Below are 13,648 nucleotides of genomic sequence, written 5' to 3'. Positions count from 1 at the left end.
CTGTGGATGGGGGTTTGTTACAGTTGCACAAGTAAATTAGGGTTAAGACTCAAGTTAGGGTTAGGGTTCGGGAGACTTGGCTTCCCTGGAGTGAACCAGGGCCTCGGAAAAGCCAAGCATGTAGAAATAGGATAAGTGGGCCTGCAGGATGAGTTGCCTCCTTTCTTTTAGTACACCGCGTGGACGAGGGGATGTTCTATTCCCAAATTAAATTAGGGTAAAAACCCAAGTTAGGGTTAGGGTTGGGGAGACTGGGCTTCCTAGGTAAGAAACGGGTTCTTGGGGAAGCCTAGCTTGGTGAATCAGCCTGAGTGGGACATCCAGATGTCTTCCATGCTGACATTTGGTACACTCTGTGGACGGCGGTATGTTTCAGTCCAAAGAGGAAATTAGGGTTGAGACTCAAATTAGGGTTAGGGTTGGCGAGACTTGGCTTCCCAGGATGGAACCAGGGCGTCTGTAAAGCCAAGCATGTTGAAACAGATTGAGTGGCCCAACAGGATGTGTTCCCTCCTGTCTTTTAGTACACCGTGTGGACTGGGGGATGTTAAATTTCCTCTAGAAAATTTGGGTAAAAACCCCAGTTAGGGTTAGGGTTGGGGAGACTTGGCTTCCGAGGAGGGAACCAGGGTCTTGGGGAAGACTAGCTTGGTGAAACGAACTGAGCAGGTCATCAGAAATGGGTGCCGACCCTCTATAAGTACAACGTGAGGACGGGGCGATGTTTCAGTCAAAACAGGAAATTAGGGTTGAGACTCCAATTAGGGTTAGGGTTGGGGACACTAGGCTTCCCAGGAAGGAACCAGCATCTTGGTAAAGCCTAGATTGGTCAAACAGACTGAGTGAGCCATTGGAGGATAACATACTGCCCATTAGTACAGCTTGTGGACAGGGACATGTTTCAGTCGCAAGAGGAAATTAGGGTTAAGACCCAACTGAGGGTTAGGGGTCAGGAGACTTGGCTTCCCAGAATGGAAACAGGGTGTTGCTGAAACCAAGCATGGTGAAACAGCCTGAGAGGGCCAAAGGAATGGTATGCCTGCCGTCTTTTAGTACAACCTGTGGATGGGGGTTTGTTACAGTTGCACAAGTAAATTAGGGTTAAGACTCAAGTTAGGGTTAGGGTTCGGGAGACTTGGCTTCCCTGGAGTGAACCAGGGCCTCGGAAAAGCCAAGCATGTAGAAATAGGATAAGTGGGCCTGCAGGATGAGTTGCCTCCTGTCTTTTAGTACACCGCGTGGACGAGGGGATGTTCTATTCCCAAATTAAATTAGGGTAAAAACCCAAGTTAGGGTTAGGGTTGGCGAGACTGGGCTTCCTAGGTAAGAAACGGGTTCTTGGGGAAGCCTAGCTTGGTGAATCAGCCTGAGTGGGACATCAAGATGTCTTCCATGCTGACATTTGGTACACTCTGTGGACGGCGGTATGTTTCAGTCCAAAGAGGAAATTAGGGTTGAGACTCAAATTAGGGTTAGGGTTGGCGAGACTTGGCTTCCCAGGATGGAACCAGGGCGTCTGTAAAGCCACGCATGTTGAAACAGATTGAGTGGCCCAACAGGATGTGTTCCCTCCTGTCTTTTAGTACACCGCGTGGACTGGGGGATGTTGACGTTCCTCTAGAAAATTTGGGTAAAAACCCAAGTTAGGGTTAGGGTTGGGGAGACTTGGCTTCCGAGGAGAGAACCAGGGTCTTGGGGAAGACTAGCTTGGTGAAACGAACTGAGCAGGTCATCAGAAAGGGGTGCCGACCCTCTATAAGTACAACGTGAGGACGGGGCGTTGTTTCAGTCAAAACAGGAAATTAGGGTTGAGACTCAAATTAGGGTTAGGGTTGGGGACACTAGGCTTCCCAGGAAGGAACCAGCATCTTGGTAAAGCCTAGATTGGTCAAACAGACTGAGTGAGCCATTGGAGGATAACATACTGCCCATTAGTACAGCTTGTGGACAGGGACATGTTTCAGTCGCAAGAGGAAATTAGGGTTAAGACCCAACTGAGGGTTAGGGGTCAGGAGACTTGGCTTCCCAGAATGGAAACAGGGTGTTGCTGAAGCCAAGCATGGTGAAACAGCCTGAGAGGGCCAAAGGAATGGGATGCCTGCCGTCTTTTAGTACAACCTGTGGATGGGGGTTTGTTACAGTTGCACAAGTAAATTAGGGTTAAGACTCAAGTTAGGGTTAGGGTTCGGGAGACTTGGCTTCCCTGGAGTGAACCAGGGCCTCGGAAAAGCCAAGCATGTAGAAATAGGATAAGTGGGCCTGCAGGATGAGTTGCCTCCTGTCTTTTAGTACACCGCGTGGACGAGGGGATGTTCTATTCCCAAATTAAATTAGGGTAAAAACCCAAGTTAGGGTTAGGGTTGGGGAGACTGGGCTTCCTAGGTAAGAAACGGGTTCTTGGGGAAGCCTAGCTTGGTGAATCAGCCTGAGTGGGACATCCAGATGTCTTCCATGCTGACATTTGGTACACTCTGTGGACGGCGGTATGTTTCAGTCCAAAGAGGAAATTAGGGTTGAGACTCAAATTAGGGTTAGGGTTGGCGAGACTTGGCTTCCCAGGATGGAACCAGGGCGTCTGTAAAGCCAAGCATGTTGAAACAGATTGAGTGGCCCAACAGGATGTGTTCCCTCCTGTCTTTTAGTACACCGTGTGGACTGGGGGATGTTAAATTTCCTCTAGAAAATTTGGGTAAAAACCCCAGTTAGGGTTAGGGTTGGGGAGACTTGGCTTCCGAGGAGGGAACCAGGGTCTTGGGGAAGACTAGCTTGGTGAAACGAACTGAGCAGGTCATCAGAAAGGGGTGCCGACCCTCTATAAGTACAACGTGAGGACGGGGCGTTGTTTCAGTCAAAACAGGAAATTAGGGTTGAGACTCAAATTAGGGTTAGGGTTGGGGACACTAGGCTTCCCAGGAAGGAACCAGCATCTTGGTAAAGCCTAGATTGGTCAAACAGACTGAGTGAGCCATTGGAGGGTAACATACTGCCCATTAGTACAGCTTGTGGACAGGGACATGTTTCAGTCCCAAGAGGAAATTAGGGTTAAGACCCAACTGAGGGTTAGGGGTCAGGAGACTTGGCTTCCCAGAATGGAAACAGGGTGTTGCTGAAGCCAAGCATGGTGAAACAGCCTGAGAGGGCCAAAGGAATGGTATGCCTGCCGTCTTTTAGTACAACCTGTGGATGGGGGTTTGTTACAGTTGCACAAGTAAATTAGGGTTAAGACTCAAGTTAGGGTTAGGGTTCGGGAGACTTGGCTTCCCTGCAGTGAACCAGGGCCTCGGAAAAGCCAAGCATGTAGAAATAGGATAAGTGGGCCTGCAGGATGAGTTGCCTCCTGTCTTTTAGTACACCGCGTGGACGAGGGGATGTTCTATTCCCAAATTAAATTAGGGTAAAAACCCAAGTTAGGGTTAGGGTTGGGGAGACTGGGCTTCCTAGGTAAGAAACGGGTTCTTGGGGAAGCCTAGCTTGGTGAATCAGCCTGAGTGGGACATCCAGCTGTCTTCCATGCTGACATTTGGTACACTCTGTGGACGGCGGTATGTTTCAGTCCAAAGAGGAAATTAGGGTTGAGACTCAAATTAGGGTTAGGGTTGGCGAGACTTGGCTTCCCAGGATGGAACCAGGGCGTCTGTAAAGCCAAGCATGTTGAAACAGATTGAGTGGCCCAACAGGATGTGTTCCCTCCTGTCTTTTAGTACACCGTGTGGACTGGGGGATGTTAAATTTCCTCTAGAAAATTTGGGTAAAAACCCCAGTTAGGGTTAGGGTTGGGGAGACTTGGCTTCCGAGGAGGGAACCAGGGTCTTGGGGAAGACTAGCTTGGTGAAACGAACTGAGCAGGTCATCAGAAATGGGTGCCGACCCTCTATAAGTACAACGTGAGGACGGGGCGATGTTTCAGTCAAAACAGGAAATTAGGGTTGAGACTCCAATTAGGGTTAGGGTTGGGGACACTAGGCTTCCCAGGAAGGAACCAGCATCTTGGTAAAGCCTAGATTGGTCAAACAGACTGAGTGAGCCATTGGAGGATAACATACTGCCCATTAGTACAGCTTGTGGACAGGGACATGTTTCAGTCCCAAGAGGAAATTAGGGTTAAGACCCAACTGAGGGTTAGGGGTCAGGAGACTTGGCTTCCCAGAATGGAAACAGGGTGTTGCTGAAGCCAAGCATGGTGAAACAGCCTGAGAGGGCCAAAGGAATGGTATGCCTGCCGTCTTTTAGTACAACCTGTGGATGGGGGTTTGTTACAGTTGCACAAGTAAATTAGGGTTAAGACTCAAGTTAGGGTTAGGGTTCGGGAGACTTGGCTTCCCTGGAGTGAACCAGGGCCTCGGAAAAGCCAAGCATGTAGAAATAGGATAAGTGGGCCTGCTGGATGAGTTGCCTCCTTTCTTTTAGTACACCGCGTGGACGAGGGGATGTTCTATTCCCAAATTAAATTAGGGTAAAAACCCAAGTTAGGGTTAGGGTTGGGGAGACTGGGCTTCCTAGGTAAGAAACGGGTTCTTGGGGAAGCCTAGCTTGGTGAATCAGCCTGAGTGGGACATCCAGATGTCTTCCATGCTGACATTTGGTACACTCTGTGGACGGCGGTATGTTTCAGTCCAAAGAGGAAATTAGGGTTGAGACTCAAATTAGGGTTAGGGTTGGCGAGACTTGGCTTCCCAGGATGGAACCAGGGCGTCTGTAAAGCCAAGCATGTTGAAACAGATTGAGTGGCCCAACAGGATGTGTTCCCTCCTGTCTTTTAGTACACCGTGTGGACTGGGGGATGTTAAATTTCCTCTAGAAAATTTGGGTAAAAACCCCAGTTAGGGTTAGGGTTGGGGAGACTTGGCTTCCGAGGAGGGAACCAGGGTCTTGGGGAAGACTAGCTTGGTGAAACGAACTGAGCAGGTCATCAGAAATGGGTGCCGACCCTCTATAAGTACAACGTGAGGACGGGGCGATGTTTCAGTCAAAACAGGAAATTAGGGTTGAGACTCCAATTAGGGTTAGGGTTGGGGACACTAGGCTTCCCAGGAAGGAACCAGCATCTTGGTAAAGCCTAGATTGGTCAAACAGACTGAGTGAGCCATTGGAGGATAACATACTGCCCATTAGTACAGCTTGTGGACAGGGACATGTTTCAGTCGCAAGAGGAAATTAGGGTTAAGACCCAACTGAGGGTTAGGGGTCAGGAGACTTGGCTTCCCAGAATGGAAACAGGGTGTTGCTGAAGCCAAGCATGGTGAAACAGCCTGAGAGGGCCAAAGGAATGGTATGCCTGCCGTCTTTTAGTACAACCTGTGGATGGGGGTTTGTTACAGTTGCACAAGTAAATTAGGGTTAAGTCTCAAGTTAGGGTTAGGGTTCGGGAGACTTGGCTTCCCTGGAGTGAACCAGGGCCTCGGAAAAGCCAAGCATGTAGAAATAGGATAAGTGGGCCTGCAGGATGAGTTGCCTCCTGTCTTTTAGTACACCGCGTGGACGAGGGGATGTTCTATTCCCAAATTAAATTAGGGTAAAAACCCAAGTTAGGGTTAGGGTTGGGGAGACTGGGCTTCCTAGGTAAGAAACGGGTTCTTGGGGAAGCCTAGCTTGGTGAATCAGCCTGAGTGGGACATCCAGCTGTCTTCCATGCTGACATTTGGTACACTCTGTGGACGGCGGTATGTTTCAGTCCAAAGAGGAAATTAGGGTTGAGACTCAAATTAGGGTTAGGGTTGGCGAGACTTGGCTTCCCAGGATGGAACCAGGGCGTCTGTAAAGCCAAGCATGTTGAAACAGATTGAGTGGCCCAACAGGATGTGTTCCCTCCTGTCTTTTAGTACACCGTGTGGACTGGGGGATGTTAAATTTCCTCTAGAAAATTTGGGTAAAAACCCCAGTTAGGGTTAGGGTTGGGGAGACTTGGCTTCCGAGGAGGGAACCAGGGTCTTGGGGAAGACTAGCTTGGTGAAACGAACTGAGCAGGTCATCAGAAATGGGTGCCGACCCTCTATAAGTACAACGTGAGGACGGGGCGATGTTTCAGTCAAAACAGGAAATTAGGGTTGAGACTCCAATTAGGGTTAGGGTTGGGGACACTAGGCTTCCCAGGAAGGAACCAGCATCTTGGTAAAGCCTAGATTGGTCAAACAGACTGAGTGAGCCATTGGAGGATAACATACTGCCCATTAGTACAGCTTGTGGACAGGGACATGTTTCAGTCCCAAGAGGAAATTAGGGTTAAGACCCAACTGAGGGTTAGGGGTCAGGAGACTTGGCTTCCCAGAATGGAAACAGGGTGTTGCTGAAGCCAAGCATGGTGAAACAGCCTGAGAGGGCCAAAGGAATGGTATGCCTGCCGTCTTTTAGTACAACCTGTGGATGGGGGTTTGTTACAGTTGCACAAGTAAATTAGGGTTAAGACTCAAGTTAGGGTTAGGGTTCGGGAGACTTGGCTTCCCTGGAGTGAACCAGGGCCTCGGAAAAGCCAAGCATGTAGAAATAGGATAAGTGGGCCTGCAGGATGAGTTGCCTCCTTTCTTTTAGTACACCGCGTGGACGAGGGGATGTTCTATTCCCAAATTAAATTAGGGTAAAAACCCAAGTTAGGGTTAGGGTTGGGGAGACTGGGCTTCCTAGGTAAGAAACGGGTTCTTGGGGAAGCCTAGCTTGGTGAATCAGCCTGAGTGGGACATCCAGATGTCTTCCATGCTGACATTTGGTACACTCTGTGGACGGCGGTATGTTTCAGTCCAAAGAGGAAATTAGGGTTGAGACTCAAATTAGGGTTAGGGTTGGCGAGACTTGGCTTCCCAGGATGGAACCAGGGCGTCTGTAAAGCCAAGCATGTTGAAACAGATTGAGTGGCCCAACAGGATGTGTTCCCTCCTGTCTTTTAGTACACCGTGTGGACTGGGGGATGTTAAATTTCCTCTAGAAAATTTGGGTAAAAACCCCAGTTAGGGTTAGGGTTGGGGAGACTTGGCTTCCGAGGAGGGAACCAGGGTCTTGGGGAAGACTAGCTTGGTGAAACGAACTGAGCAGGTCATCAGAAATGGGTGCCGACCCTCTATAAGTACAACGTGAGGACGGGGCGATGTTTCAGTCAAAACAGGAAATTAGGGTTGAGACTCCAATTAGGGTTAGGGTTGGGGACACTAGGCTTCCCAGGAAGGAACCAGCATCTTGGTAAAGCCTAGATTGGTCAAACAGACTGAGTGAGCCATTGGAGGGTAACATACTGCCCATTAGTACAGCTTGTGGACAGGGACATGTTTCAGTCGCAAGAGGAAATTAGGGTTAAGACCCAACTGAGGGTTAGGGGTCAGGAGACTTGGCTTCCCAGAATGGAAACAGGGTGTTGCTGAAGCCAAGCATGGTGAAACAGCCTGAGAGGGCCAAAGGAATGGTATGCCTGCCGTCTTTTAGTACAACCTGTGGATGGGGGTTTGTTACAGTTGCACAAGTAAATTAGGGTTAAGACTCAAGTTAGGGTTAGGGTTCGGGAGACTTGGCTTCCCTGGAGTGAACCAGGGCCTCGGAAAAGCCAAGCATGTAGAAATAGGATAAGTGGGCCTGCAGGATGAGTTGCCTCCTGTCTTTTAGTACACCGCGTGGACGAGGGGATGTTCTATTCCCAAATTAAATTAGGGTAAAAACCCAAGTTAGGGTTAGGGTTGGGGAGACTGGGCTTCCTAGGTAAGAAACGGGTTCTTGGGGAAGCCTAGCTTGGTGAATCAGCCTGAGTGGGACATCCAGATGTCTTCCATGCTGACATTTGGTACACTCTGTGGACGGCAGTATGTTTCAGTCCAAAGAGGAAATTAGGGTTGAGACTCAAATTAGGGTTAGGGTTGGCGAGACTTGGCTTCCCAGGATGGAACCAGGGCGTCTGTAAAGCCAAGCATGTTGAAACAGATTGAGTGGCCCAACAGGATGTGTTCCCTCCTGTCTTTTAGTACACCGTGTGGACTGGGGGATGTTAAATTTCCTCTAGAAAATTTGGGTAAAAACCCAAGTTAGGGTTAGGGTTGGGGAGACTTGGCTTCCGAGGAGGGAACCAGGGTCTTGGGGAAGACTAGCTTGGTGAAACGAACTGAGCAGGTCATCAGAAAGGGGTGCCGACCCTCTATAAGTACAACGTGAGAACGGGGCGTTGTTTCAGTCAAAACAGGAAATTAGGGTTGAGACTCCAATTAGGGTTAGGGTTGGGGACACTAGGCTTCCCAGGAAGGAACCAGCATCTTGGTAAAGCCTAGATTGGTCAAACAGACTGAGTGAGCCATTGGAGGATAACATACTGCCCATTAGTACAGCTTGTGGACAGGGACATGTTTCAGTCGCAAGAGGAAATTAGGGTTAAGACCCAACTGAGGGTTAGGGGTCAGGAGACTTGGCTTCCCAGAATGGAAACAGGGTGTTGCTGAAGCCAAGCATGGTGAAACAGCCTGAGAGGGCCAAAGGAATGGTATGCCTGCCGTCTTTTAGTACAACCTGTGGATGGGGGTTTGTTACAGTTGCACAAGTAAATTAGGGTTAAGACTCAAGTTAGGGTTAGGGTTCGGGAGACTTGGCTTCCCTGGAGTGAACCAGGGCCTCGGAAAAGCCAAGCATGTAGAAATAGGATAAGTGGGCCTGCAGGATGAGTTGCCTCCTGTCTTTTAGTACACCGCGTGGACGAGGGGATGTTCTATTCCCAAATTAAATTAGGGTAAAAACCCAAGTTAGGGTTAGGGTTGGCGAGACTGGGCTTCCTAGGTAAGAAACGGGTTCTTGGGGAAGCCTAGCTTGGTGAATCAGCCTGAGTGGGACATCAAGATGTCTTCCATGCTGACATTTGGTACACTCTGTGGACGGCGGTATGTTTCAGTCCAAAGAGGAAATTAGGGTTGAGACTCAAATTAGGGTTAGGGTTGGCGAGACTTGGCTTCCCAGGATGGAACCAGGGCGTCTGTAAAGCCACGCATGTTGAAACAGATTGAGTGGCCCAACAGGATGTGTTCCCTCCTGTCTTTTAGTACACCGCGTGGACTGGGGGATGTTGACGTTCCTCTAGAAAATTTGGGTAAAAACCCAAGTTAGGGTTAGGGTTGGGGAGACTTGGCTTCCGAGGAGAGAACCAGGGTCTTGGGGAAGACTAGCTTGGTGAAACGAACTGAGCAGGTCATCAGAAAGGGGTGCCGACCCTCTATAAGTACAACGTGAGGACGGGGCGTTGTTTCAGTCAAAACAGGAAATTAGGGTTGAGACTCCAATTAGGGTTAGGGTTGGGGACACTAGGCTTCCCAGGAAGGAACCAGCATCTTGGTAAAGCCTAGATTGGTCAAACAGACTGAGTGAGCCATTGGAGGATAACATACTGCCCATTAGTACAGCTTGTGGACAGGGACATGTTTCAGTCGCAAGAGGAAATTAGGGTTAAGACCCAACTGAGGGTTAGGGGTCAGGAGACTTGGCTTCCCAGAATGGAAACAGGGTGTTGCTGAAGCCAAGCATGGTGAAACAGCCTGAGAGGGCCAAAGGAATGGGATGCCTGCCGTCTTTTAGTACAACCTGTGGATGGGGGTTTGTTACAGTTGCACAAGTAAATTAGGGTTAAGACTCAAGTTAGGGTTAGGGTTCGGGAGACTTGGCTTCCCTGGAGTGAACCAGGGCCTCGGAAAAGCCAAGCATGTAGAAATAGGATAAGTGGGCCTGCAGGATGAGTTGCCTCCTGTCTTTTAGTACACCGCGTGGACGAGGGGATGTTCTATTCCCAAATTAAATTAGGGTAAAAACCCAAGTTAGGGTTAGGGTTGGGGAGACTGGGCTTCCTAGGTAAGAAACGGGTTCTTGGGGAAGCCTAGCTTGGTGAATCAGCCTGAGTGGGACATCCAGATGTCTTCCATGCTGACATTTGGTACACTCTGTGGACGGCGGTATGTTTCAGTCCAAAGAGGAAATTAGGGTTGAGACTCAAATTAGGGTTAGGGTTGGCGAGACTTGGCTTCCCAGGATGGAACCAGGGCGTCTGTAAAGCCAAGCATGTTGAAACAGATTGAGTGGCCCAACAGGATGTGTTCCCTCCTGTCTTTTAGTACACCGTGTGGACTGGGGGATGTTAAATTTCCTCTAGAAAATTTGGGTAAAAACCCCAGTTAGGGTTAGGGTTCGGGAGACTTGGCTTCCGAGGAGGGAACCAGGGTCTTGGGGAAGACTAGCTTGGTGAAACGAACTGAGCAGGTCATCAGAAAGGGGTGCCGACCCTCTATAAGTACAACGTGAGGACGGGGCGTTGTTTCAGTCAAAACAGGAAATTAGGGTTGAGACTCAAATTAGGGTTAGGGTTGGGGACACTAGGCTTCCCAGGAAGGAACCAGCATCTTGGTAAAGCCTAGATTGGTCAAACAGACTGAGTGAGCCATTGGAGGATAACATACTGCCCATTAGTACAGCTTGTGGACAGGGACATGTTTCAGTCGCAAGAGGAAATTAGGGTTAAGACCCAACTGAGGGTTAGGGGTCAGGAGACTTGGCTTCCCAGAATGGAAACAGGGTGTTGCTGAAGCCAAGCATGGTGAAACAGCCTGAGAGGGCCAAAGGAATGGGATGCCTGCCGTCTTTTAGTACAACCTGTGGATGGGGGTTTGTTACAGTTGCACAAGTAAATTAGGGTTAAGACTCAAGTTAGGGTTAGGGTTCGGGAGACTTGGCTTCCCTGGAGTGAACCAGGGTCTCGGAAAAGCCAAGCATGTAGAAATAGGATAAGTGGGCCTGCAGGATGAGTTGCCTCCTGTCTTTTAGTACACCGCGTGGACGAGGGGATGTTCTATTCCCAAATTAAATTAGGGTAAAAACCCAAGTTAGGGTTAGGGTTGGCGAGACTGGGCTTCCTAGGTAAGAAACGGGTTCTTGGGGAAGCCTAGCTTGGTGAATCAGCCTGAGTGGGACATCCAGATGTCTTCCATGCTGACATTTGGTACACTCTGTGGACGGCGGTATGTTTCAGTCCAAAGAGGAAATTAGGGTTGAGACTCAAATTAGGGTTAGGGTTGGCGAGACTTGGCTTCCCAGGATGGAACCAGGGCGTCTGTAAAGCCAAGCATGTTGAAACAGATTGAGTGGCCCAACAGGATGTGTTCCCTCCTGTCTTTTAGTACACCGTGTGGACTGGGGGATGTTAAATTTCCTCTAGAAAATTTGGGTAAAAACCCCAGTTAGGGTTAGGGTTCGGGAGACTTGGCTTCCGAGGAGGGAACCAGGGTCTTGGGGAAGACTAGCTTGGTGAAACGAACTGAGCAGGTCATCAGAAATGGGTGCCGACCCTCTATAAGTACAACGTGAGGACGGGGCGATGTTTCAGTCAAAACAGGAAATTAGGGTTGAGACTCAAATTAGGGTTAGGGTTGGGGACACTAGGCTTCCCAGGAAGGAACCAGCATCTTGGTAAAGCCTAGATTGGTCAAACAGACTGAGTGAGCCATTGGAGGGTAACATACTGCCCATTAGTACAGCTTGTGGACAGGGACATGTTTCAGTCCCAAGAGGAAATTAGGGTTAAGACCCAACTGAGGGTTAGGGGTCAGGAGACTTGGCTTCCCAGAATGGAAACAGGGTGTTGCTGAAGCCAAGCATGGTGAAACAGCCTGAGAGGGCCAAAGGAATGGTATGCCTGCCGTCTTTTAGTACAACCTGTGGATGGGGGTTTGTTACAGTTGCACAAGTAAATTAGGGTTAAGACTCAAGTTAGGGTTAGGGTTCGGGAGACTTGGCTTCCCTGCAGTGAACCAGGGCCTCGGAAAAGCCAAGCATGTAGAAATAGGATAAGTGGGCCTGCAGGATGAGTTGCCTCCTGTCTTTTAGTACACCGCGTGGACGAGGGGATGTTCTATTCCCAAATTAAATTAGGGTAAAAACCCAAGTTAGGGTTAGGGTTGGGGAGACTGGGCTTCCTAGGTAAGAAACGGGTTCTTGGGGAAGCCTAGCTTGGTGAATCAGCCTGAGTGGGACATCCAGATGTCTTCCATGCTGACATTTGGTACACTCTGTGGACGGCGGTATGTTTCAGTCCAAAGAGGAAATTAGGGTTGAGACTCAAATTAGGGTTAGGGTTGGCGAGACTTGGCTTCCCAGGATGGAACCAGGGCGTCTGTAAAGCCAAGCATGTTGAAACAGATTGAGTGGCCCAACAGGATGTGTTCCCTCCTGTCTTTTAGTACACCGTGTGGACTGGGGGATGTTAAATTTCCTCTAGAAAATTTGGGTAAAAACCCCAGTTAGGGTTAGGGTTGGGGAGACTTGGCTTCCGAGGAGGGAACCAGGGTCTTGGGGAAGACTAGCTTGGTGAAACGAACTGAGCAGGTCATCAGAAATGGGTGCCGACCCTCTATAAGTACAACGTGAGGACGGGGCGATGTTTCAGTCAAAACAGGAAATTAGGGTTGAGACTCCAATTAGGGTTAGGGTTGGGGACACTAGGCTTCCCAGGAAGGAACCAGCATCTTGGTAAAGCCTAGATTGGTCAAACAGACTGAGTGAGCCATTGGAGGATAACATACTGCCCATTAGTACAGCTTGTGGACAGGGACATGTTTCAGTCCCAAGAGGAAATTAGGGTTAAGACCCAACTGAGGGTTAGGGGTCAGGAGACTTGGCTTCCCAGAATGGAAACAGGGTGTTGCTGAAGCCAAGCATGGTGAAACAGCCTGAGAGGGCCAAAGGAATGGTATGCCTGCCGTCTTTTAGTACAACCTGTGGATGGGGGTTTGTTACAGTTGCACAAGTAAATTAGGGTTAAGACTCAAGTTAGGGTTAGGGTTCGGGAGACTTGGCTTCCCTGGAGTGAACCAGGGCCTCGGAAAAGCCAAGCATGTAGAAATAGGATAAGTGGGCCTGCAGGATGAGTTGCCTCCTTTCTTTTAGTACACCGCGTGGACGAGGGGATGTTCTATTCCCAAATTAAATTAGGGTAAAAACCCAAGTTAGGGTTAGGGTTGGGGAGACTGGGCTTCCTAGGTAAGAAACGGGTTCTTGGGGAAGCCTAGCTTGGTGAATCAGCCTGAGTGGGACATCCAGATGTCTTCCATGCTGACATTTGGTACACTCTGTGGACGGCGGTATGTTTCAGTCCAAAGAGGAAATTAGGGTTGAGACTCAAATTAGGGTTAGGGTTGGCGAGACTTGGCTTCCCAGGATGGAACCAGGGCGTCTGTAAAGCCAAGCATGTTGAAACAGATTGAGTGGCCCAACAGGATGTGTTCCCTCCTGTCTTTTAGTACACCGTGTGGACTGGGGGATGTTAAATTTCCTCTAGAAAATTTGGGTAAAAACCCCAGTTAGGGTTAGGGTTGGGGAGACTTGGCTTCCGAGGAGGGAACCAGGGTCTTGGGGAAGACTAGCTTGGTGAAACGAACTGAGCAGGTCATCAGAAATGGGTGCCGACCCTCTATAAGTACAACGTGAGGACGGGGCGATGTTTCAGTCAAAACAGGAAATTAGGGTTGAGACTCCAATTAGGGTTAGGGTTGGGGACACTAGGCTTCCCAGGAAGGAACCAGCATCTTGGTAAAGCCTAGATTGGTCAAACAGACTGAGTGAGCCATTGGAGGATAACATACTGCCCATTAGTACAGCTTGTGGACAGGGACATGTTTCAGTCGCAAGAGGAAATTAGGGTTAAGACCCAACTGAG

The sequence above is a fragment of the Heloderma suspectum genome, chromosome 1, assembly GCF_057233095.1.
Source record: "Heloderma suspectum isolate Gila_16-S chromosome 1, 16-S_ref, whole genome shotgun sequence".
Lineage (NCBI taxonomy): Eukaryota > Metazoa > Chordata > Lepidosauria > Squamata > Helodermatidae > Heloderma > Heloderma suspectum.
The sequence above is the reverse complement of the archived record's forward strand: the minus strand, read 5'-3'. Positions refer to the sequence as shown.